Source organism: Ovis canadensis, chromosome 6 (assembly GCF_042477335.2).
Source record: "Ovis canadensis isolate MfBH-ARS-UI-01 breed Bighorn chromosome 6, ARS-UI_OviCan_v2, whole genome shotgun sequence".
Lineage (NCBI taxonomy): Eukaryota > Metazoa > Chordata > Mammalia > Artiodactyla > Bovidae > Ovis > Ovis canadensis.
In genome coordinates, this window is record NC_091250.1 from 127,928,561 (window position 1) to 127,953,416 (window position 24,856).

Consider the following 24,856-nt stretch of genomic DNA (forward strand, 5'->3'; position numbering starts at 1 on the left):
TCTAACCATTTCACCTTCTACTGCCCCCTCCTCTGCCTGCCTTCAATCTTTCACAGCATCAGGGTCTTTTCTAATGAGTTGGCCCTTCGCATCAGGTGGCCAAAGTATTGGAGTTTCAGCTTCAGCATCAGTCCTTCCAATAAATATTTGGGGTTGATTTCCTTTAGGATTGACTGGTTTCATCTCCTTGCAGTCCAAAGGACTCTCAAGGGTCTTCTCTGGTACCATAGTTCTAAAACATCAGTTCTTCATTGCTCAGCCTTCTTTGTAGTCCAACTTGCACATCTGTACATGACTACTGGAAAAACCATAGCTTTGGCTATATGCACCTTTGCCAGCAAACTGTTATCTCTGCTTTTTAATATGCTGTCTAGGTTTGTCAAGGGCTTCCCTGGTGGCTCAGATGGGAAAGAATCTGCCTGCAATGTGGATCCCCTGGAAGATTCCTTGGAGATGGGAATGTTCCCACTCCAGTATCCTTACCTGGAAAATCCTTTGGGCAGAGGAGCCTGGCAGGCCGCAGTCCATAGGGTCACCAAGAGTCAGACGGGATTGAAGCAATTGAGTGTGCCCTACACGTGTCATAGCTTTCTTGCAAAGAGCAGGAGTCTTTTAATTTCACGACTGCAGTCATCGTCCACAGTGATTTTGGAGCCCAAGAATATAAAATCTGTCACTGCTCCCACTTTTCCCCATCGATTTGTCATGAAAGGATGGGATCGGATGCCATGAACTTTTCTAACGGTGAGTTTCAAGCCATCTTTTCCACTCTCTTCTTTCCCCTTCACCAAGAGGCTCTTTAGCAGCACTTAGATGCCTCAGGTTCAAGTGAACAGCAGTGTCCTGGGGATAAGCGAGTAGTTTTGAACCTCATTTTTCCATGAGGACTCAGGCCTTGCTGGGGATTATATTGCCTATGAGAGGACCTGCTGACAAGGATGGTTTCCAGCAGCTTCCTGAAATATCCCAACGGTTCTTTCACACGTGGCGTGTTTTCTGCTGCCCACAAGCAGTAAACTGAGGCGAGCCTCAAAGCAGGGTGAGGAGGAGGCAAAACCCAAATTCAACCAGGGAGGGCCAGTCCCTGAATGTGCGTTTCCCGGAATTGGGGAAGAAAGTGAGGGAACCGTTTGGTGAGCAGGGCCTCAGAGGACGTCAGGGCTGGGGGACAACAGAGCACTCCCCTTGGTCAACAAAGGCCGATGGTGGCTGTTTCAGCTTGGCTGGTTGCGCCCAGTTTTCCAGAAGAGATCTGCATTTCTTTGCACTCTTTCACTCACAACTTTCATGGGTTGTATTAGCAGCTCATCCTTCATAATTGCAAAAGTGATACACACTCACTGTAAGACTGAGAAATGCATAAAATGTATAAAAATAAATCACCACAATGACAACAGGGGTCACACAGTAAGTCCCCTATATACAAGTAGTTCCATTCTGTTCCGTTCCAAGCGTGCTGCTTGAAAGTCAAGCAAAGTTAGCCTAGGTACCCTAACACAACGGCCTATATAGTACTCTACTGTAATAGATTTATAATACTTTTCACATAAATAATAATAAAAAGTCAAAGAAACACAAAAAATAAAACATTTTTAGCCTTACGTTATCTTGAAAAGTACAGTAGGACAGTACAAGAGCTGGCACCAGGGGTGGCATGGAGTGGATGGGCAAGAAGTAGAGACTCTGCACTGCTGTACTCTGTACAGTAAAGTACACAGAAGCGCAGCCACTTGTAGAGGATGCACGCGTGACAATGTGCACCAGACGCGTGAACTACCAACTTACACGCTGGGACATGCCAACGCACGGCTACATCTCTGAAAGTTCGCAGCTTGAAGGTTCCTGTGCGGGGGATCTGCTCTACAGCTACAGATGACGGCAGGTGTTCAATGATGTGCAGTGATTAGAGCCTCAGACTCAGCTGGCGTTTGCACAGCTGCTCTGCCAACAGTCTGGCGGCTCCTCAAAATGTTCAACAGAATTTATCCTGTGACCCAGCAATTCCTCTCCTCGGGACATACCCAAGAGACATGGAAACATATGTCCATAGCAGAGTGACAAGGTAACGGGCAGGAAGGCCGGGGGTCTCCAAAAAGAGGAAATAGGCTGCAAGTGTTTTTTAATCTCTCTCTTAAGCGGCAGGAGGAAACAAACAAGTGTTGGGTTTTTTTCCTTCTCTGTACATATTTAAAAAGAGGTTTCTTTTAAAATTCTGTGTTTCTATGACGACACCTGGTTCCACCTGAACCTAAATTTCTCAAATCCTGAGCTAACCAATGCATTTTTCTTATGGAAGTATTGGTCTTAAGCTATGTTAATGAACTATGTATTTACCCTAGACTCTGTCCTTCAAGTCTGTTCCGCCTAATAAGAGTCAGAACCAACCTGATAAACCAGTACGTTTTACTCATGCAAATGTTCTTTTAAGCTATGTTCATGAGACTGTATTTGCTTGGAAACCTGCCTTTCTTCCAGATTTCTGTCAATGATTTTATGGCCCAGGACAACTCACCTTGTGCCGATGTTATCTCAAAATGCGTGTTGTGGCTGAGAGGCCTGGTGCCATTCTCTGAGTTTTGAGACATTTCCTTCCTCTAATTAGCAGACTGCTAGTAGCTATATAACGTCCAGCTAAAGACTAATGGGGGGCACTCGTTCTGCCCCCTTCTGATGTCTATGTCAGAAGCTTTCTCTATCTCTTTTATACTTTAATAAAACTTTATTACACAAAAGCTCTGAGCAGCCAAGCCTTGTCACTGGCCCCAGATTGAATTCCTCTCCTCTGGAGGTCAAGAATCCCGGTGCCTTCCACGGCTCAGCAACAATCTTTCAAGAGCCTGCCCACGAATGTTCACAGCAGAATTATTCACAGGAAACAAAAAATGGAATCTATCCACATGTCCATCAGCTGACGAAGAGGTATAGAAAAAGGTGCTCTCTCCAGACAATGGGGGCAAAGGGAACAAAGTCCTGACACAGGCAACACCATGGAGGAACCTTGAAAATGCTAGGTTAAGTGAAAGGACTCACAAAAGATCAGATGTTGCAAAAATGTTCAGAACAGGCAAATCTAGAGACAGACAGTATATTAGTGCTTGTTTAAGACTGGGGTGTGAGATGAGGGTTTCTCTCTTGGTTATAAAAATGTTCAAAACTAATTGTGCTAATGATTGCACAACTCTATGACTATTCTAGAAATCACTGAATCATATTCCTTCAGTTCAGTTCAGTTCAGTCGCTCAGTCGTGTCCGACTCTCTGCAACCCCATGAATCACAGCACGCCAGGCCTCCCTGTCCATCACCAACTCCCGGAGTTCACTCAGACTCAAGTCCATCGAGTCAGTGATGCCATCCAGCCATCTCATCCTCTGTCGTCCCCTTCTTCTCCTGCCCCCAATCCCTCCCAGCATCAGAGTCTTTTCCAATGAGTCAACTCTTCGCATGAGGTGGCCAAAGTACTGGAGTTTCAGCTTTAGCATCATTCCTTCCAAAGAAATCCCAGGGTTGATCTCCTTCAGAATGGACTGGTTGGATCTCCTTGCAGTCCAAGGGACTCTCAAGAGTCTTCTCCAACACCACAGTTCAAAAGCATCAATTCTTCGGTGCTCAGCCTTCTTCACAGTCCAACTCTCACATCCATACATGACCACTGGAAAAACCATAGCCTTGACTAGATATTCCTTAAATGGGTGGATTTTATGATGTATGAATTATAGCTCAATGACTCTGTCATGAAAATTAGTTAAGAAAATTTATGTGTACACAAAGATCTGTGTATGGATGTTTATAGCAACTTTTATAGCATAATTGCTAAAACATGGAAGGAACCAAGATGCCTTTAGGAGGTGAAGGGGTACTGTGATCATCCAGACAATAGAAGTTAAAAAGCCATAAGCCATGGAAAGACATGGAGGAACCTTTAGTTCAGTTCAGTTCAGTCACTCAGCCATGTCTGACTCTTTGTGAGACCATGGACTGTAGCACACCAGGCCTCCCTGTCCATCACCAACTCCTGCAGCTTGTTCAAACTCATGTGTATAGAGTCGGTGATACCATCCAACCATCTCATCCTCTGTTGTCCCCTTTTCCTCCTGCCTTCAATCTTTCCCAGCATCAGGGTCTTTTCCAATGAGTCAGTTCTTTGCATCAGGTGGCCAAAGTATTGGAGCTTCAGCTTCACGATCAGTCCTTCCAATGAATATTCAGGACTGATCTCCTTTAGGATGGACTGGTTGGATCTCCTTGCAGTCCAGGGGACTCTCAAGAGTCTTCTCCAACACCACAGTTCAAAAGCATCAATTCTTCAGTGCTCTGTTTTCTTCACAGTCCAACTCTCACATCCATACATGACCACTGGAAAAACCATAGCCTTGACTAGATGGACCTTTGTTGGCAAAGTAATGTCTCTGCTTTTTAATATGCTGTCTAGGTTGGTCATAGCTTTTCTTCCAAGGAGCAAATGTCTTCTAATTTTATGGCTGTAGTCACCATCTGCAGTGATCTTGGAGACGAAAAAACTAAAGTCTGTCACTGTTTCCATTGTTTCACCATCTATTTGCCATGAAGTGATGGGACCAGATGCCATGATTTTAGTTTTCTGAATGTTGACTTTTAAGTCAACTTTTTCACTTTCCTCTTTCACTTTCATCAAGAGGCTCTTTAGTTCTTCACTTTCTGCCATAAGGGTGGTGTCATCTGTGTATCTGAGATTATAGATATTTCTCCCAGCAATCTTGATTCCAGCTTGTGCTTCATATAGCCTGGCATTTCATATGATGTAATTTGCATACAAGTTAAATAAGCAGTGTGACAATATACAGCCTTGACGTACTCCTTTCCCAATTTTGAACCAATCTGTTGTTCCATGTCCAGTTCTAACTGTTGCTTCTTGACCTGCATACAGATTTCTCAGGAGGCAGATAAGGTGGTCTGGTATTCTCATCTCTTTCAGAATTTTCCACAGTTGACTGTGATCCACATAATCAAAGGCTTTGGTGTAATCAATAAAGCAGAAATAGATGTTTTTCTGGAACTCTCTTGCTTTTTTGATGATCCAGCTGGTATTGGCAATCTGATCTCGGGTTCCTCTGCCTTTTCTAAATCCAGCTTGAACATCTGGAAGTTCATGGTTCATTGTACTGTTGAAGCCTGGCTTGGCGAATTTTGAGCATTACTTTGCTAGCGTGTGAGATGAGTGCAACTGAGAAGGCTGTGTATATACTGTATGAGTCCAACAATCTGACTTTCTGGAAAAGTCAAAATTACACAGAATGTAAAAAGATCAGTGGTTGCCAGGGTTTGGGGGAATGGAGGGAGGGATGAAAAAGCAGAGCCCAGGAGGTTTTCAGGGCAGTGCTTCTATTCTGGATGATTCTGTAGATACATGTCATTATATATTTGTCCAGACTCATAGAATGTGTGCTCACCAAGAGTGAACCCTCCTGTTAACTGTGGACTTTGGGTGATCATGAAGTGTCCGTGTGGATCATCTTTGTATCGCGGGTACCGCTCCCTTGGGGATCTTGATCGGGGGGTGGAGGCTGTGAATGTCTGAAGCCAGAGCACTTATGAGAACACTGTACTTTCCACTCAGTTCTGACGTGAAACTAAAACTGGCCTTAAAAAGTAAGGCTTACTTTTTTTAATAAATAAATCACTTGAAGGAAAAACAATCAGTTAGAGACTGATCACACACATCCATGTTCACTCAACCATCTGAACTGTGTGCTTGGAGTTTTGCAGACTTTTTATATAGTTTCATGTTATATTATTTTAACCCATTTTTCCTTACTTAGCAATATAATATAAACATTTTTCTAAGTCAATAAAGATTTTTATTATACTTTAAAATATCTTCGAGGAAATCTGTTATATAGATGTTATAATTTATTTAACATTTCACCTTTTTAGACATTCTTTTGTGTTAGTATAAGGAATACTGTCACGAACCTCACACATTCTTAGAATAAATTCTTACTGACAATAAATAGTGAATATTTGTTGAGTGTTTACAAGGGCCAGTGACTGCTCAAGTGCTGTACAAATGTCATCTCAGTTAACAAATGCTCAGAGAAATTGAGGAAGCTGGTACTAGAATTAACTCCATTTTACAGGTGAAGTGACTGAGGTTTGGAGACATTAAATGACTTGTCCAAGGCTAAACAGCTAGTAAATGGTGAAGACTGCGATCAAACTTAGGGTTGCCTGATTCTAGATTATGTCTTGAATATTGACTGATGCTGAAGTTGAACCTCCAATACTTTGGCCACGTGATGTGAAGAGCTGACTCATTTGAAAAGACCCTGATGCTGGGAAAGATTGAGGGCAGGAGGAGAAGGGGACAACAGAGGATGAGATGTTTGGATGGCGTCACCGACTCAATGGACATGAGTTTGGGTAAACTCTGGGAGCTGGTGATGGACAGTGAGGCCTGGCGTGCTGCAGTCCATGGGGTCGCAAAGATTTGGACACAACTGAGCGATTGAACTGAACTGAACTGAACTGAGAACTTACACTGTTAATTGTTTCTGATCCCTAAACACATGGAATAAGTTTCTGTAGCTTTTCATTCTTTCCAGACCTTCTGTCAAATAGCCCTCCAGAAAGTTCATGATAATGTATGTCTTCTGTTAGCCACTCAGTCATGTCCAGCTCTGTGACCTCATGGACTGTAGCCCACCAAGCTCCTCTGTCCATGGGATTCTCCAGCCAAGAACACTGGAGTGAGTTGCCATTCTCTTTTCCAGGGGATCTTCCTGACCCAGGGATAGAACCTGGGTCTCTGGCATTGCCCTGCCAAAAGTACAGGAATGTACTCTTGACTCTCAGCTACACTGGTTTTACAGTTCTTCATATCATTGTGTTAATTTGATATTTTATAGTTAAAAAATGATGTCTTGTTATTGTTTCAACTTGTGATCTTTAAGTTGCCTGAGACTGTATATTTCTGTTTATTGCCTGTATCCATTTATTTTCTCAAGAATAAGTTTTGAATATGCTTTTTTTTTCCTCTCATTGGGCTTTTATTATATAATTTTCAAATATTTTCATACTTCATGGTTTTTCATTGTAACTTGACAAATCACATTTTTTTTTCTTATTGAATTTTATTTTTAGACTTTAAAATGTTCCCTTACTGATTCCTCTATACATGAGTATAGCAGCAACGGAGTTCCACAAGGAACAAGCCGACAATAGCTAGTTAGAGAGCCAGCTCCTGAAATGGCTTAAAACCAAACTCTGCTCTTGTTTCCTCTCCAATCAAATCCAGATTAAATATTCATATTCTTTATTTTCTGCTTCAAAAAGTCAGAGTGAATGTCAGGTATAGCAAGTCGGTATCAAAGGTGCAATCTGGAGCTGATGCTTGGTCTGTAAGACCAAAGGAACAAAAAAGTCACAGCAAAGTCCTCCTTATACTTTTGCCGAGTGATGAAAAATTTTAAGATAGGATTCACATATCAAGAAATTTACCATTTATTTATTTTAAATATAAATTTATTTCGTTTAATTGGAGGTTAATTACTTGACAATATTGTGTTGGTTTTGCCATCCATCAACATGAATCCGCCACAGGTATACACGTGTTCATCCCGCCCTCCGTACCCGTTAGGCAGTCTCTGCCCGTTTCCCCTCCCCCAGCCCTGGAAACCACTGCGATGCTTTCCGTTTCTGCGGACTCACCCGTTTCGTGTAACTGGAACCCTGCAACATGCTGTCCTTGTGTCTGCTTTCTTTCAGTTCATCCATGCTCCAGTTAGAGTCAGTGCTTTTCTTTCTGTAGCCAAACAATAGTCCATTGTATGGAGCTGTGTTCCTCCACTTAACGTTGATGGACGATTGCTTGTTTCCACTTTTATTGCTTGTTTCCACTTTTTGGCTGCTATGAAGATTCATGTACAAATTCTCATGTGGACCTCTGTTTTCCCTTCCCTTGGGTATATATCCAAGAGAATGGCTGTCTCATGTAGTATAACATTATTTAACATTTTGGAAAACTGCTACATTTTTCCATAGAGTCTGCACTATTTTTTAGTTCCCACCAGCGATGTGTGAGGGTTCCAATTTCTCCACATCCCTGCCAACACTTGTTATTTCAAAATGTGTTTATTTTTATTATGGCCATCCTAGTGGGAGACTTCTTTATGGAGGGGACTTTGAGTCTGTTGAAATGAAGACACGTTTTCTGAGTGGGTCTTCCAGGGAACTACTAGACAAGTTAAATGATGCTCATTCTTTGGGAACGATGTTTTGAAAGAATTCCAGCTTTGTTCTGCTCCATCCAGCACCAGGAATGCAGACGGTTATTTTTCAAGGCTACTGGTGAGCTGGAAAGTGAGGGATAGGATCAGAGCAAATTAAAAAACTGAAATTTTATATATATATATTGCAAAATTTTCTAGTTTCTATAACACCTTTTGAAGGCCCCAACTAAAAACATTTGTGGGTCAAAATCAACTGTGGGCCCAGTTAGGAAACTTGAACACAGAAAAAAGCAGCTTGGAATAGCATGGTTTTCAATTGTTTTAAAGTAGTAGACAATTTTTGTCAGATTGCATTTTTCGTTCAGAACCAAAGGTGATATGGGGCTTCCCGGGTGGCTCAGTGGTAAAGAATCCACCTGCCAATGCAGGAGACGCGGGTTCCATCCCTGGGTTGGGAAGATCCCCTGGAGGAAGAAATGGTAACTCACTCTAGTATCCTTGCTTGGAGAATCCCATGGACAGAGAAGCTTGGCGGGCTACTGTCCACAGGATCACAAAAGAATCTTGACACGACTGAGCGCCCAGCACACACAAGGGTGATAGGGAAAGTATTTCACAATCCTAAGGCCTAGCACCGGCCCCTCAGAACAGACTCAGTCTTAGCTGTGCCGGGTGAGGCCCTTTGAATGGCTGGACTGTGGGGAGATGGCAGGGAGAGGACCCTCCCTCCATTAGTCCCCAGGGAATTGGTGTAAGGGAACCTTCCTTTTAAATGGGGATGGGAAAGGAGAACGTGTCTGCTGAACTCGACCATAGCCCAGACCCTGTGCAAACCGCACTCCCCACGACCCAGGTGCTGCTCCCTACTCTTGGGTTCCAGACCCCCTGCCCCTTGTCTGCTACAGGATGAAGGATGGAGCTGGTGTGCCTTGTTGCTGGGGTCACTCCTCACAGGGATGGGCGGGGCTCCCGGCTCCCTGGGTCTCTGCACCTCCATCCCTGCTGGTACTGAGGGGCAGTGGTTACCTCTTCCCAAGCACCTGCCGTGCTAGGGGGCTTCACCCTCTGAATGCAGGTAGATCTTGGGCATCAGGACGGGGCTGGCTGAGCGCAGTGGTGGGGGCTGGAATCTGCAGCCTGTGTTCTCTCAGCCCCACAGTGCTCCTGGAGGAAGCCTCTCCCACTGCGCTCCCCGCTTTACCCGGTCTCTCTTCTGATGCTTTGCCGCTGCTGCTGCTGCTAAGTCGCTTCAGTTGTGTCCAACTCTGTGCGACCCCATAGACGGCAGCCCACCAGGCTCCCCCATCCCTGGGATTCTCCAGGCAAGAACGCTGGAGTGGGTTGCCATTTCCTTCTCCAATGTGTGAAAGTGAAAAGTGAAAGTGAAGTCGCTCATTGGTGCCCGACTCCTAGCGACCCCATGGACTGCAGCCTACCAGGCTCCTCCGTCCATGGGATTTTCCAGGCAAGAGTACTGGAGTGGGCTGCCATTGCCTTCTCCATCTGATGCTCTGAGTCCTCTTCTAAGGCTCCACCCGGACTAGAAACTGCGCCCGCCTTCGTGTGTTTCCTAGTCTAGCTTTGCGGGGTGCTCAGGTCTCATCGGTGAGTCCTGAGTCCTCTCTGTCTCCCTGCCTGAGAGAATGGGCTCAGTTCCACCCTTCTCACCCGGAAGAGAGGTCAACATGAGCCTCGGTTTTTCTGGTCTCCCATAAGGCAAGCATAGTCCCCCTAGGCTGCCTCTTGATCCTAGAGAGAAAAAAGCCCTGATGTTATTAAGGTGTTTTGCTCAGGAGCTTCTGATCCGGCCCGAGTGGTTGATACTGTGAATCAGTGCTCAACAGGCTCCGCCCTTTCTCATGATTGACACCTGTGCCCCCCGACCCCAACCCCCGCCAACCCCCGGAATATTTCTCTGACGGTGGATGGGATTAATGACCTCACCTTTCTGTCGGCCCCTGGGTGTCAGCAAACTGGGTTCAGTTCTCATCTCCACTACCTGCTGCGTGACCTTAGAGGGTTCACCTGGTCTTCCTGGACCTCAGGCTCCTCAGTTAAAAATCCGAGATAAGACTGTCTTCCTTGTGGATGTTACTCAGCCATAAAAAAGAATGAAAGAATGCCAGCTTCAGAGATGTGGACGGACCTAGAAATGATCACATTAAGGGAAGTAAGTCAGAGAGCAAGACAGAGACCATATGATACCACTTTATGTGGAATCTAAGATAAGAAAGAATGAAGCTATCTAGGGAACAGAAATAGCCTCGCAGAGGCAATAACAGACTGTGGTGACCAAGGGGGAGGGGGCCGGGAGGGAGTGGGAGTTTGAGATTTGATGCAAACATGTCTAAAACGGATAAACAGCAAGGTTCTACTGGGAACTATGGTCGACGTCCCTTGATAAACCCGAATGGGAAAGACTATTAAATCAGACCGTATACAATGTGTAACCAAATCACTGCACTGTACAGCAGAGATCAACACAACATTGTAAATCAACTATGTGTCAATTTATAAATAAATAAATTAAAGCATTAAATAAAAATAAAGGAGTGTGCTTCTTGCAGTGAGGAATTAAAATAGTGTGTGGAAGGACCCAGCCCTCTCGTTGACATCAAGCCGGCCAGCAACAGAAGGGAGTTTCTTTCTCTGTACCCCTCAGCTTCCGGGGCTGAGCCAGCAGGTGGGTGTCCATGCCCTCTGGGGGTACCCATAGGAGAGGATGATTCTGTGACCCTCCACTGTCTGCCAGCTCCACCGGCTCTCAGCACATATCATGATCCAAGGGGTAAACACGGCCCCAGGGCTGCAGAAAGGCTACAGATGGAGTGAACAGCTTGGTGGTTCAGTTGGGTCTGAAGCGAGACTGCTTGGGTTTGATTGCTGCCTCCGCCCCTTCCTGTGTTCCTTTGAACTTGCAGCTTTTATCTGAAGTCAGAGTCTTATCTAGAAAGAGGAGTAGCTTGTGAGAGTACCCAGCTCAGAAAAGGTGCGTGCAGAAGGAATGGGCTAAGCACCCCCACTCTGTGAGCAGAGCCCAGACCTGGGAAGAAGGACCCCGTCAATACAAACTAGTCTTCTGTGTTTCAACCTCACCAGTTGCCCTGAACATCCAATGAAACTGCGGTATGCAGGCTCTGGGTGAGTTGTACGTCGCTTTTTGAAAATAAAGGCTTTTAATCATTTGATTGAAACAGCAGTTGGGCTTCCCAGTTGGTGCTAGTGGTTAAGAACATGCCTGCCAGTGCTAGGAGATGTAAGAGACATGGGTTTGATCCCCAGGTTGGGAAGATCCCCTGGAGAAGGGAAGGCAATCTACTCCAGCATTCTTGCCTGGAGAATCCCATGGACAGAGGAGCCTGGCGGGCTACAGTCCATGGGGTAGCATAGAGTCGGACATGACTGAAGTGACTTAGCACACAAAACAGCAAAGAGGTTGGGAGGCTGGTCTTGTGAGTTTGGACCAAGTTCAGGAACACAGAGACGGAAAGTTCTAGGTCTCAGGTAGCTCGTCTGCACTGAGGTATGGCTTCAGCTTCTCAAACTCGGGCTGCAGCTTGCTGGGGACGGGCGGGGTAGGGGTGGTCTTGTGGCACGACTGCATAGTCCTCTTTTGCAAAGTGAAGGAAAGGACTTTCGCAAAGTGAAGGAAAGACGAGATCCATATTAGTCATCTGTGTTAACATGGCAGAGCTAATTAATGCCATTTTAATTAGAAAATAAGAGGAGCTGAATTTGCAGTGGCCGCGGAGTGTCCTGCTAAGGGGGAGGGGGAGGCAAACCTGTGGCTGCGGGCACAGAGCTGCGTCTGGGAGAGCCCTGGCTCCAGCAGCAGCCAGGTGTGCCGCCTGGAGGGCAAGTGGTCTACCTCCCCAGGTCTGGTGTTGCTACTCTGAAGCACGAGTATGCGTGCTGCCACTTCAGTCGTGTCTGACTCTTTCCAACCTTATGGATTGTGTAGCCCACCAGCCTCCTCTGTCCATGGGATTCTCCAGGCAAGAATACTGGAGTGGATTACTGTGCCTTTCTCCAAGGTTCTATTCAGGGATAGAACCCATGTCTCTTATGTCTCCTGCATTGGCAGGTGCTGGGGTTAATAGTTAGCCGCCTGATAGTCTGGCTAAGCCATGAGAAAATCACCATGGGAAAAGAATAAAAGCAAAATATAGCAATACAGCATAACCCAAATAAAAGTACATTGGTGGATTAGTTGGGGTCGTCGTGCCCTGCTAAGCCAAGGAAAAACAGTGTGGATCTTGGAAGGCCGGGGCAGCCCAGGTTCAGAACGCCACTTGTGCGCACACCAAGATGTCTTCCCAAGGCATGTACGGGTCTATGATCTCCAGCGAGGTGATACCCCTTGTACAAGAAAATAAAGACAGTTTAAAGTAATCAATAAAATGGGAAACATGACCAGGGACACAAGAGGCTGACTTCATCATAACACAACAGATGCTTTCCACTTGCCAAGACACTAAATAAATGTGATGGGGCTCTGAGGATCAGGGCTCTTGATCCAAGAGGTCTTGAGTTCCCTGGTCCCATCTTTAAAACTTTATTTCTGTCTCTAGTTTCTTTCTCCCCTAAACTGTGCATCGATCACTTTCGATCCCTACTTGCGCTGGCCGCAGCAGGCAGGCAAGTTCTTTACCACTTAGTGCCACCTGGAAAGCCCTGAAACGTGGGTTTAGCCAAGGCTCTGTTACCTGTTAAAGATAATTGAGGAGAATAAATCCAGACAGTATTAGGTCCTACACAAATGCAAGGGTATGTCGTGATCACATCAGATTCTTCTCTCAGCTTATGTCCCGGGAGCCCAAGTTCACCAGAGGATGGACATTTTTGTTTCTTTGTTCATTAATTCTTTATTGATGATGACTTAACAAGGATTCAAAGTAGCATATATATCTTCCCTTGTCGCTCCGTTGGTAAAGAATCTGCGTGCAATGCAGGAGACCCAGGTTTGATTACTGGGTTGGGAAAAGTTTCCTGGAGAAGGAAATGGAAACCCACTCCAGTATTCTTGCCTGGAGAATCCCATGGACAGAGGAGCCTGGTGGGCTACAGTCCATGGGGTCGCAAGAGTCGAACACGACTTGGCAACTAAACCCATCAAAGTAGCATATAGAAACAGACATAGTCTAGCAGCATTCCAGCACACACTACAGTGAATCACAGAGGGCTATTTCTCACAAGCAATGCAGTGCAGTACAAGTGATTCTTTGGGATTCTACCTCCCACTTGGTTTGTTGAATGAATGAATGAGTGGAAGGTAATGAATTGAGAGTCCCTTTCAGGAAGATTCCTTTGTGCAGGGAGTGCGTACTTTTGCAGAGTCCGTGATAACTTGTTGGGTGATCTCTCCCTTATGAGCATAATCCAGTCCCAGAGGCATCATAAGAATGGGATCGATTTTTCTTTCCATCATCACTGACCATCTGCTTGATGACAAAGAGGCTGACACTCCACGTTGACAGGAGGCAGGACCAGGATGTGACATGGTCAAAGGTTTGATGAAGCACTCCTCTGAGGGCACAGACAGAAATCACCGGTAGAAACACAGATGCTTTATCTCTGAACACAACAGAACTGAGCAAAGCTCTCCTTTGGAGAACTGGGAATCTTGAGCCTGACAGGGATAGAATGGGAACCAGTTGCTGTGTCCTGTGGTAGGGAAATGAAAGGATGCTGTGAGCTGTGTCCCAGAGCCAGGGCTCCGTTCACCGGATCAGCTCTGTACACCATGACTCAGGATGACATGGGTCCCGTTGAGCACGACTCCTGTTCTGGGTGGCGCGGTTGTCCTCAGTCGCCAGAGAAACATCCAATGAAGACTTTAAACAGAACTTTGGGGGAGGATTGTGAGGACAGAGTGCTTAAGAAGACACTCAGAAAGCTTATCCCTCATGAAAAATAAAGAGTGCAGAGAAATAGTTGAAGCTTGAACACACCAGGAGAACTGGCACTGGGCTCGGTGACTCCACCTCAGGAGGATGAGCCTGCTACCCTGAAATGAACTTGAAGAGAGAACCCTGGGTATCTGAGGCGAACACTCCTGCCCAGGAATACGTCTCTTCACTCTGGACTGAATCTTTGTGTCTGCCCACCACCCCACTCCCTGTCCTTGCCCCAGATTCATATGTTGAAACCCTAGTCTCAATGTGGTGCTATTAGGGGGTGGGACCTTTGGGAGGTGATTAGGTCATGAGGGTGGTACCCTTACGGATGGGATTAGTGCCCTGTTAGGATGGCATCACTGACTCAATGGACATGAGTCTGAGTGAACTCCAGGAGTTGGTGATGGACAGGGAGGCCTGGCGTGCTGTGATTCATGGGGTTGCAAAGAGTCGGATATGACTGAACGACTGAACTGCACTGAACTGAGTCAGGGTTCTCCAGAGAAATAGAACCAATTGGAGACATTGGTTTAGTTGTTGTTTAGTCGTTCAGCTGTGTCCAACTCTTTGTGACGTCATGGACTATAGCCTGCCCGGCTCCTCCGTGGAATTTAATCAGGCAAGAATGCTGGAGTAGGTTGCCATTTCCTTTTCTTGGGGATCTTTCTAACTCCCAAGCCAGGGATCAAACCTGCATCTCCTGCATTGGAGGTGGATTCTTTACCACTGGGCCATCTGGGAAGCCCCATAGGAAACATATGGTTATATACAAGAGATTTATTCTGGGAATTGGCTCATGTGGTTAGGGAGGCCAAGAAGTCACAAAGTCTGCCCTCTGCAAGCTGGAGAATCAGGAACTGAGGGTCAAATTCAGTTCAAGGCTGCAGGCTTGAGAACTGGGTAGGGAGGGCAGTTGCTGGTTTTAAGCCCCTCTGTCTGCAGGCCTGGGGACCAGGAATGCTGATGTCCGAGGGCAGGGGAAGATGGTGTATCCCAGATCAAGGAGAGACAGAATTCACCTTCTTTTCCCCCTTTTGTTCTTTTCAGACCCTCAACAGATTAGATGATGTTGCCATACTTGTTGAGGGTGGATCACTAACCTCTTCTGGAAACACTACCCCTGCCCCAATCTCGCGTCACTCCACAGACACACCAAGAAACGACATTGTCTCAGCTGTCTGTGTGCCTTTAGCCCAAGTCAAGCTGACATGTTAAATTAGCCATCGTGGCACCCTTATCAGGAGAGACAGGATAGAAAGTGTTCTCTCCTCTTTCTGCTTCCTGAAGATAGTTGCCTGCTCACCCGGAAGAGGCTCCTCATGGGACCAGATCTGCCGGCACCCCGGCCTCGGCCTTGCAGCCTCCAGTACTGAGGAAGATTCGTCCTTTAAGCCACTCCATCTTTGATAATTTGTTACAGCTGCCTGACTGGCTAAGACAGCCCGGAGGAGGCTCTCCTGAAGCCTGCCCATCACGGCCTGCGGGGCAGGCGGCGGTTCAAACAGCTTCCCCAGCCAGCCTCCTTCCGGCTGTCCCAGAACCCAGCCCCCTGGCACTGGACACTCGCCTTGCTGCGTCCCTCTCTTCACTCAGCCTGTTGCTCTCCTGGGGCTCACGTGTTCACACCCGTTCACGTGTGCACACCTGTTTAGCCTTCAAGGACTGATGTTGGCTCCGATGTCTACCTGAGGTCTCCTCCCCTGTTTTAAAATAATTAACACAATTTAAAAAGCTTGGTTTTGGCTGCACTGGGTCTTGGCTGCTGCGTGGTCTTCCTCTAGTTGCAGCGATTGGGGGCGACTCTGACTGCAGTGTTCGGGCTTCTCGTTGCAGCGGCTTCTCTTGTTACGGGTCACAGGCTCTAACGCAGCTGGGCTCAGTACTTGTGGTACAGGCGCTTAGTTGCCCCACGGCACGTGGAACCATCCCAGACCAGGGATCACACCCGTGTCCCCTGCATTGGCAGTTGGATTCTTAACTACTGGATGACCAGGGAAGTCTCTCCCCACTCTTTTTCTTAAAAGATTTTGGGGGGGGGGGGTGCGGGATATGGGCCATTTTTTAAAAAGTCTTTATTGAATTGGCTACAATATTGCTTCCATTTGATATTTTAGTTTTTAGGCATGTGGGATCTTAAGTCCCTGACCAGGGATCAAACCCGCACCACCTACATTGGAAAGTTAAGCCTTAACCACTGGCCCCCCAGGGAAGTCCCTCCTTACCTTCTCTTCTGTGCTACTGAAACCTTGATTTTGTTCAGAGCCAATATGCTCCAGGCAGTTGATTATGCTGGGTGTAAGCTGGTGTTTTTCAAACTATGGACACAATCTATCACAAGATTATGAAATCAGCTTACTAGTGTGACTAGCATCTAGAAACTATAGACAGAAAACTTTTGAATGAATCAGAGTGAGTGACGGTAATCATTTGGGGAAATTTTACTTTTTAGTTTACATCTATGGATGGCATCACTGACTCGATGGACGTGAGTCTGAGTGACCTCCGGGAGTTGGTGATGGACAGGGAGGCCTGGCGTGCTGCGATTCATGGGGTCGCAAAGAGTCGGACACGACTGAGCGACTGAACTGAACTGACGTGCTCCATTGGTTTCAATGTGCCATGTATAGTTGACCCTTGAACAACATGGGCTTGAGCTGTTGGGTCCATCTATACATGGGGTCCATGTGGTCACAAAGTCAGACACGACTGAGCAACCAACACTCCAGGGCTTCCCTGGTGGCTCAGACAGTAAAGAATCTGTCTGCAACGCAGGAGACCCAGGTTCGATCCTTGGGTTGGAAAGATCCCCTGGAGAAGGGAATGGCTACCCACCCTAGTATTCTTGCCTGGAGAATTCTGTGCACAGAGGAGCCTGGCAGGCTACAGTCCATGGGGCTGCAAAGCATCAGACTTGACTGAGTGACTAACACTTCACTTTTCTTTTTTTTCCAATAAATATGACGACTGTGCTGCTTAGCCACTCAGACGTGTCTGATGCTTTGTAACCCACTGGACTGTAGCCCACCAGGCTCCTCTGTCCATGGAATTTTTTCATGTAAGAATCCTGGAGTGGTTGCCGTTTCCTTCTCCAGGGGATCCTTCTGACCCAGGGATCAAACCCACGTCTCCTTTGTCTCCGGCATTGCAGGCAGAGTCTTTACCTACTGAGCCACCGGGAAAGCTTCAAATATTACTATACTATTATAGTCCAACACAGTCCATGGATGGTTGAATCCAAGGGTGTGGAAGGGTGGATTCAGAGGGCCTGCTATAAAGTTATACACAGATTTTTGACTGCAAGGATGTGGGCGCCCCTAACCCCCACATTGTTCAAGGGTCAGCTGTACTTCCCATTATGGGCCTCCATCAAAAACTTCCCAAATCACTGGTGGAGGCCAAGCAGGAGGCTCTCAAGTTTCCATCTCCCAGACCCACTTGTAACTAAATATCAATCAATCAATAAAGATATGAAAACATGTCACTAATATGAAACATCTAATAAATATATTTCAAATATTTAATCACACTCTTAACAGTAGGTACCCTTTTTTATGGAGAAGGAAATGGAAGCCCACTCCAGTACTCTTGGAAATCCCATGAACTGAGGACAGAGGAGTCTGGTGGGCTACAATCCATGGGTAAGGCTGGTAAGGATTAGAACAGTCATCCAGCCCATGGCTGGAGGGAGGGTGGGCTTCTGATGTGCTCACATGTGCCTCTGGAATCCAGCTTCATAACTATAACAAAATTCATTTGGAACTTTTGTCTAAGGAATTCCAGTTCTTGGAATTTATGTTAAGGAGATAATCAAATGTCCAGCCCAAGGAAGGGATTAGACAAATCATGATATGGCTTATATGTGGAATTCTATGCAACCATTGAAAATATCTTAAATTGTTGACATGGAGAAATGTCCACCCCATGTGAAGGAAATGAAGCATGTTGTAAACCAGTGATGTAGAGCCTCATGGTAATATATTCACATGTAGAAACCTACACCTGTGTATATATGATCAGAAGCAATTTGAAAGAATATGCACCAAATCAGACGGTGAAATGATGGACATTCCTCTCCCCCTTTTTATTTTTTAATGTTTATTTTACTCATTCATTTATTTGGCTGCCCTGGGTCTTTGTTGCAGCATGTGGGATCTTTAGCTGTGGCATGAAAACTCTTAGCTGTGGCCTGTGGGATCTAGTTCCTTGACCAGGGATTGAACCCTGGACCCTTGCCTTGGCAGCTTGAAGCCTTAGCCCCTGGACCACCAGGGAAGTCGTTCCACCTTTTTCTAAATAATCTTCTATTTTTCTATAATGAATGTTGTCTATTACCTGAAGATTGAAACTAACATAAGGGTTTAAAACACTTACCACTCAAGACATGACAGGGACCCCCACCCTCTTCCCTGAGCAGAGAGAGTGGTGCAGGGCCTGCTGTTTCCATGTGTTTAGCAAGCATGTGACTAACCCGTGGTGGCGAGCCTCGCTCCTTGGTCCTGGCACGTTTATCCAAACTCTTGGAAAACTAAGCCCGTGGTTTCCCAGCTGGTACGTGAACATCACGACCCACCATGGAGGGCTGGACGAGAGACCAAGGAGAGACTCCTGGAAAAGTGCCCACCATCACATAGAGGCACACCATCACGCCTCACGCTGTCTTGGTTCCTTGGGGAGGAAAAATACGGTGATTCAACAACAAGAAGCAGAACTGGAACAATACACTTCTAATCCAAATTAAAAAAATAGCACTCAGCCAAGCCAGTCTTTGGAGAATTAGAATCATATGAGAGTGTGAACCGGAAAATGTGAACCGAAAAGATGTCTGGAGGAATGGAAAGTCTGTTTCACTGCTCATGCTTTTGTTAGCAGACTACTTTTTTTTTTTTTAAGATTAAAAACAAAATGTGGACCATTTTGAAAGTCTTTACTGAATTTGTTACAATGTTGCTTGTTTTATGTTGGCTGAGGCATGTGGGATCTTAGCTCTTCCACCAGGGATTCAACCGGCACCCCCTGGGTTAGAAGGCAAAGTATTCCCTTGGACTGCCAGGGAAGTCCCAGAAAAGTCCTTGATATAAGAAAAAAGCCTTGCGCCTGTTGGGAAGAGCTCTCATGGAGGGCTGTCCTGGGGTCTGAACACCAGTGCTCTGCCATCAGAGGCACCAGCCTTTAAAATCTTGGTCCTGTTTTTCCCAAGGCATGTGACTGTTGAGAAAAACCCTCTTAGCCTCAGTTTCCACATCTGCAAAATGGGGACTGTACAGGCATATTGAGCAGATTAGATGAGCTATAAATCACAAGAGCCTTGGATGGCGGTTTGTGTGCATGCTCAGTTGCTCAGTCGTGTCCAACTCTTTGCCACCCTGTGGACTGTGTAGCCCACCAGGCTCCTCTGCCCATGGGATTCTCCAGCAAGAGTACTGGAGTGTGTCGCCATGCCTTCCTCCAGGGGCTCTTCCCAACCCAGAGATTGAAAATTTGTGTCCTGTGTCTCCTGCATTGGCAGGCAGATTCTTAACAACCACTGAGTCATCTGGGAAGCCCTAAACACTGCTCTAAAAAAAAATCATTTTTATTACTACTACAGCTCTTGCTGTGTGACATCAGGGTACAGGAGGAAAGCAACTTGCCCTGGGACAGAGGTTGGGTGCCTGATAGAGCCTCTTTGAGACAAAATCCCATCTTCTAGGACCTATACCATCTTTTAAAAGCATTACCTTTGAAGGAGAAATGAACATCCATATTTGCAAGGGAAAGTCATATTCTTTGTTGCTGTGATTTCCAATTAAATATGGGTTGAATCTGAAACCGCATGGCTTGATATCACCCCCCCACCAGCTTCTTTTTTTCCCAGTTCTCAGTGCAGTCCCAACAGCAGGGGAGCTGAGCCCGGGTTCCTGTTACTCAGCTGGGGGCTCTAGGGCTGTTGCCTTCCATTTCCTGTAATGCAAATGTGCTTTCCACCCTGGGCTGGTGACCGGGTCCCAGCCTAGTTAACAGACCCAGAGGCCACTCATCACAACATCATCCATTGAGAAACAGAAAATCAGACACAGATCTATTTTACCTCCTCCGCAGTGCCGACTTTGACAAAGCAGGAGGAAGCCTAGACTGAATTCTCTGCTCCGTGTCAGTACGGCCAATGGAGCTTTAAAGGTTCCTGCAGGGGGTACGGGGGTGCCCCTTTGTCCTTCCGAGGTGGAAACAGAGCGAGGTCAGCCTGGGGGGCTCCTGGCCCTGCCTTGGCCTGACTCTAGGGCTTCCCCAGTGTGGTTTATTCCATAAAAACCACCCCCCTTGCTGGTGTCCCTGATTCCACACTAGCTGCCTGTGACCCATCCTTCACACAGCAGGAAAATGCAACATCCTAACCACTTGCCTGGTCCTGAAACCAGGAACATCCTAGCTCCTCCTGGTTCCTGGGCTTGGCTGAGTGGGATCCCTGCTCCCCCATCCCACCTCTTACTGCACTCCAAGCTGCAACCCGTCCCCACCGTCACCCCCACCCCGAAGCCCTGCCGTCTTCTTTCTGAGGGTAGACTATACCCTGCTCGCTCTCCCCTCTGCAACTCTGAACTTGCTGGTCTCTGCCCAAACGAGGTTCCTACCAGCTGAGGTCACATCACACGTGTCACCTTTTAGAGGATGTTCCTGACCATCCAGCTTCATGAAAGCATCCCATCCCTGTCACATTACCTGATTTTCTCTATGACACCATCACCCCGCAGCCACCGAACTACTCACCTGTTCTCAAGATCACTGTCTGGTTTCTCCACTGGAGAGTAAGCTGTTACCTGCCCTGCTGTGTTGAGGCTCCCAGAACAGCAGGGCTGCTCCCAGAGGGGACTGATCTCCTGCAAAGGACTAAAAAAAAATTTTTATTGGTGTATAATAGCTTTACTTTGCCAACAAAGGTCCATCTAGTCAAAGCTGTGGTTTTTCCATGTATGGATGTGAGAGTTGGACCATAAAGAAAGCTGAGCATTGAAGAATTGATGCTTTTGGACTGTGGTGTCGGAGAAGACTCTTGAGAGTCCCTTAGACTGCAAGGAGATCCAACCAGTCCATCCTAAAGGAAATCAATCCTGAATATTCATTGGAAGGACTGATGCTGAAGCTGAAACTCCAATACTTTGGCCACCTGATCTGAAGAACTGACTCATTACAAAAGACCCTGATGCTGGGAAAGGTTGAGGGCAGGAGGAGAAGGAAACAACAGAGGACGAGATGGTTGGATGGCATCACTGACTCAATGGAAATGAGTTCGAGCAAGCTCCAGGAGTTGGTGACGGACAGTGAAGTCTGGCGTGCTGCAGTCCATGGGGTCGCAGAGTTGGACGTGACCGAGAAACCGAACTGAACTGATAGCAGCTTTACAACATTGTGTTAGTTTGTGCTGCACAGCAAAGTGAATCAGCAATTGCTGTTGTTCAGGCGCTGAGTCGTGTCCGACTCTTTGTGACCCCGTGGACTGCAGCACGCCAGGCTTCCCTGTCCTTCACTGTCTCCCAGGGTTTCACAGACTCCCACTGAGTCAGTGATGCTAACCATCTCATCTTCTGCCGCTCCCGTCTGTTTTTGTCTTCCATCTTTCCCAGCAGCAGGGTCTTTATCAATGAGCTGTCTCTTCTCATCAGGTGGCCAAAGTATTGGAGCTTCAACTTCAGCATTCGTGAATCAGCTATGCCTATACCCATATCCCCTCTTTTCATGGATTTCCTTCCCATTTAGGTCACCACGGCTTCCCTGGTGGCTCAGAGGTTAAAGCGTCTGCCTGCAATGTGGGAGACCTGGGTTCGATCCCTGGGTCGGGAAGATCCCCTGGAGAAGGAAATCGCAACCCATTCCAGTACTCTTGCCTGGAGAATCCCATGGATGGAGAAGCCTGGTGGGCTGCAGTCCACCGGGTCGCAGAGAGTCGGACACGACTGAGCGACTTCACTTTCACTTTCACTTTCGGTCACCGCAGAGCACTGAGTAGAGTTACCTGTGCCATATAATAGGTTTTCATTAGTTATCTGTATTATACATAGTAGTATATACATGTCAAAAATGAACAAATGGGACCTAATTAAAAGCTTTTGTACAGCAAAGGAAGCAATAAATGAGAAAACAACCCTCAGAATGGAAGAAAATATTTGTAACTGAAGCAACTGACAAAGGATTAATTTCCAAAACATATAAACAACTCATGCAACTCAATAAAAAAAAAAAACAAAAAATGGGCAGAACTGACATAGACATTTCTCCACAAAGGGTTATTGTGCCCAGTTGCACAGGTTAGGGCTTCCCAGGTGATGCTAGTGTTAAAGAACCCACCTGCCAGTGCAGAAGGTATAAGAGACACGGGTTAGGAAGATCCCTTGGAGAAGGGCATGGCAATCCACTCCAGTATTCTTGACTGGAGAATCCCATGGACAGAGGAGCCTGGTGGGCTACAGTCCATGGGGTCGCAGAGTCAGACAGGACCGAAGCCACTTAGCACACATGCACACACTTGCACAGTGTAATGGATTGTATGCCCTTTCTCTCTTCCTCAGCTTTGGTGATTAAGACTTGGGAGTGACATCTCGACCCCGTGCTCTGTGATTTCTGGGTGACTCATCTGAAAAGTTCTACTGCCAAAGGTTGGCGGCAGAGCCTGGAGGGAGCAGTCGGTGGAGCGCTGGGGCCTGAAGACCTGGAAACCCCTGGTTCAGTCCTGCTTTGCCTAGTCCAGCTGCCCCTTGAGCAAGCATCAGTCAAGCGCAGATTTTAAATAAGATGTAAGCATATGCTAAAGAACCGTGGGCTTCCCTGGTGGCTCAGTGGTAAAGGACCCACCTGGCAGTGCAGAAGATATAATACTCATGGGTTCAATCCCTGGGTCGGGAAGATCCCCTGGAGAAGGAGATGGCAACCCACTCCAGTTTTCTTGCCTGGGAAATCCCATAGACAGAGGAGCCTGGTGGTCTACCGTCCATGGAGTCTCGAAAGAGTTGGACATGACTTCGAGACTAAACAACCACCACAAAAGAACCCTCTTTTCCCCCACCCCCAATTCTATTTTAGTCTCTTCAACCTTTAGCTTGGGGAGAGCAGCTGGAGCTGTTTTTGGCCCCATAATTTAAGGTCCACATCCTACACCGTGATGCTCTAGGCCAAGGGTTCTCGTACTTGATCATGAACGACAATCACATGGAGGGCTGTGAAAACAGATTCCAGAGTTTTGGATTCAACGGGGCTGGGCAGGGCCCAGGAATCTGCATTCCCATGTTGCCAGGTGGCGAGATGCTGTTGCTGAGGCCCACTCAGCTGGGCCGCGAGGCATCGGGTCAGCACAACTTGGCCTTGTGCAGTGTCCTGTCATTCGCAAACCGAGTTTTAGATGCAGTATCTTGTTCATTTCTCCCAACAGCCCTGAAAACATGATCAAGCTCAGTCAACAGAGGAGTAGACGGAGGTTTGCAGTGTCACACAGAGGAAGCCCCCGACAACACCGCACAGCCAGCCAGCCCTCCCTGGGCTTCCTGGCTGGGTAAACATCCTAGATTCCAACGTCCACCAGGTCACCAACCCTGCTCCCCTTAGGTCCTGCTGCTCTGGCGTGAATGAACCAGTCACCTCCTTAAGGGGTCTCGGCCTCTGCTTTGCCCTCTTCCCCAAGCAGCAGAGCACCGGGGTGGAGAGAACAGCTTTCTAGTTAGGAGAGGGTTTTAACCCTGCGGTCTGACGGTGCAACCCGTGGGATCTGGGACAAGTTTCGGGACACTCCTTAGTTTACAAAGCATGGGGACACCTTTGAGAAGACATTGCAGGCTGGGTGCTGGATCACCGCCACATGCTTTGATCACAATAAAGTTGCTGCTGTTTAGCCACTAAGTCACGTCCAGTTCTTGTGAATCCTATCTGTGGCCCGCCAGGCTCCTCGGTCCATGGATTTTCCAGGCGAGAATAGCAGAGTGGGTTGCCATTTCCTTCTCCAGGAGGGGATCTTCCTGATGGAACCCACGTCTCCTACATCGGCAGGCGATTTCCTTACCACTGAGCCACCCGAGAAGACCATCGTAATAAAGGGACTCGAATAGTTCAGGTTTCCCAGTGCATATAAAATTGTGCTTATCTCATAATCTATTAAGTGTGCAATAGCATGGTCTTAAGAAAAAAGGTAATGTCTGTGTGTGGGTGTGGCTGTGGGTGCTCAGTTGCTTCAGTCGTGTCCGACTGTGTGCGACCCTGTGGACTGTGGCCCGCCAGGCTCCTCTGTCCATGGGATTCTCCAGGCAAGAATACTGGAGTGGGTAGCCATGCCTTCCTCCAGGGGATCTTCCCAACCCAGGGATCGAACTAGCATCTCTTGCATCTCCTGCACTGGCTGGTGGGTTCTTTATCACTAGCGCCACCTGCAAAGCCCAAAGTATATGCCTCAATTTAATTAAAAAAATATTTTATTGCTAAAAAATGCTAACCTTCATTTGCGTCTTTTTCCTGATGGAGGATTTAGAATATTTTAAGAATGACCAAAATGTGATACAGAGACACAAATAGAGAAAATGCTGCTGGAAAAAATTGTGCTTATAGACTTGTTTGCTGTGGGGCACAACCTTTCAATTTGTAAAAATTGCAGTATCTGTGAAATGCAATACAATGAGGTATGCTTGCAGCTTTCTCTTTTTCATTTATCTTCTCTTTTGATAGACAGTGATCACTCTGGTATATATAGGTGTTGAACTATAATGCTGTACTCCTGAAATATATAATTAATTAATTATAAT

The 24,856-nt window shown here is 46.8% G+C and overlaps 1 long non-coding RNA gene across 1 annotated transcript; it reads right to left on the reverse strand.

Annotated features, from left to right (window-relative positions):
* Positions 1 to 7,476: 7,476 nt before the first annotated feature.
* Positions 7,477 to 23,724, reverse strand: LOC138442750 (uncharacterized). Its single transcript, XR_011257870.1, has 6 exons — positions 23,259 to 23,724; positions 21,962 to 22,089; positions 20,847 to 20,966; positions 18,571 to 18,767; positions 10,150 to 10,351; positions 7,477 to 8,328 (listed from the first exon to the last, which is right to left on the reverse strand). It is a non-coding gene; the product is annotated as an uncharacterized lncRNA (long non-coding RNA).
* Between the last annotated feature and the right edge of the window lie 1,132 nt (positions 23,725 to 24,856).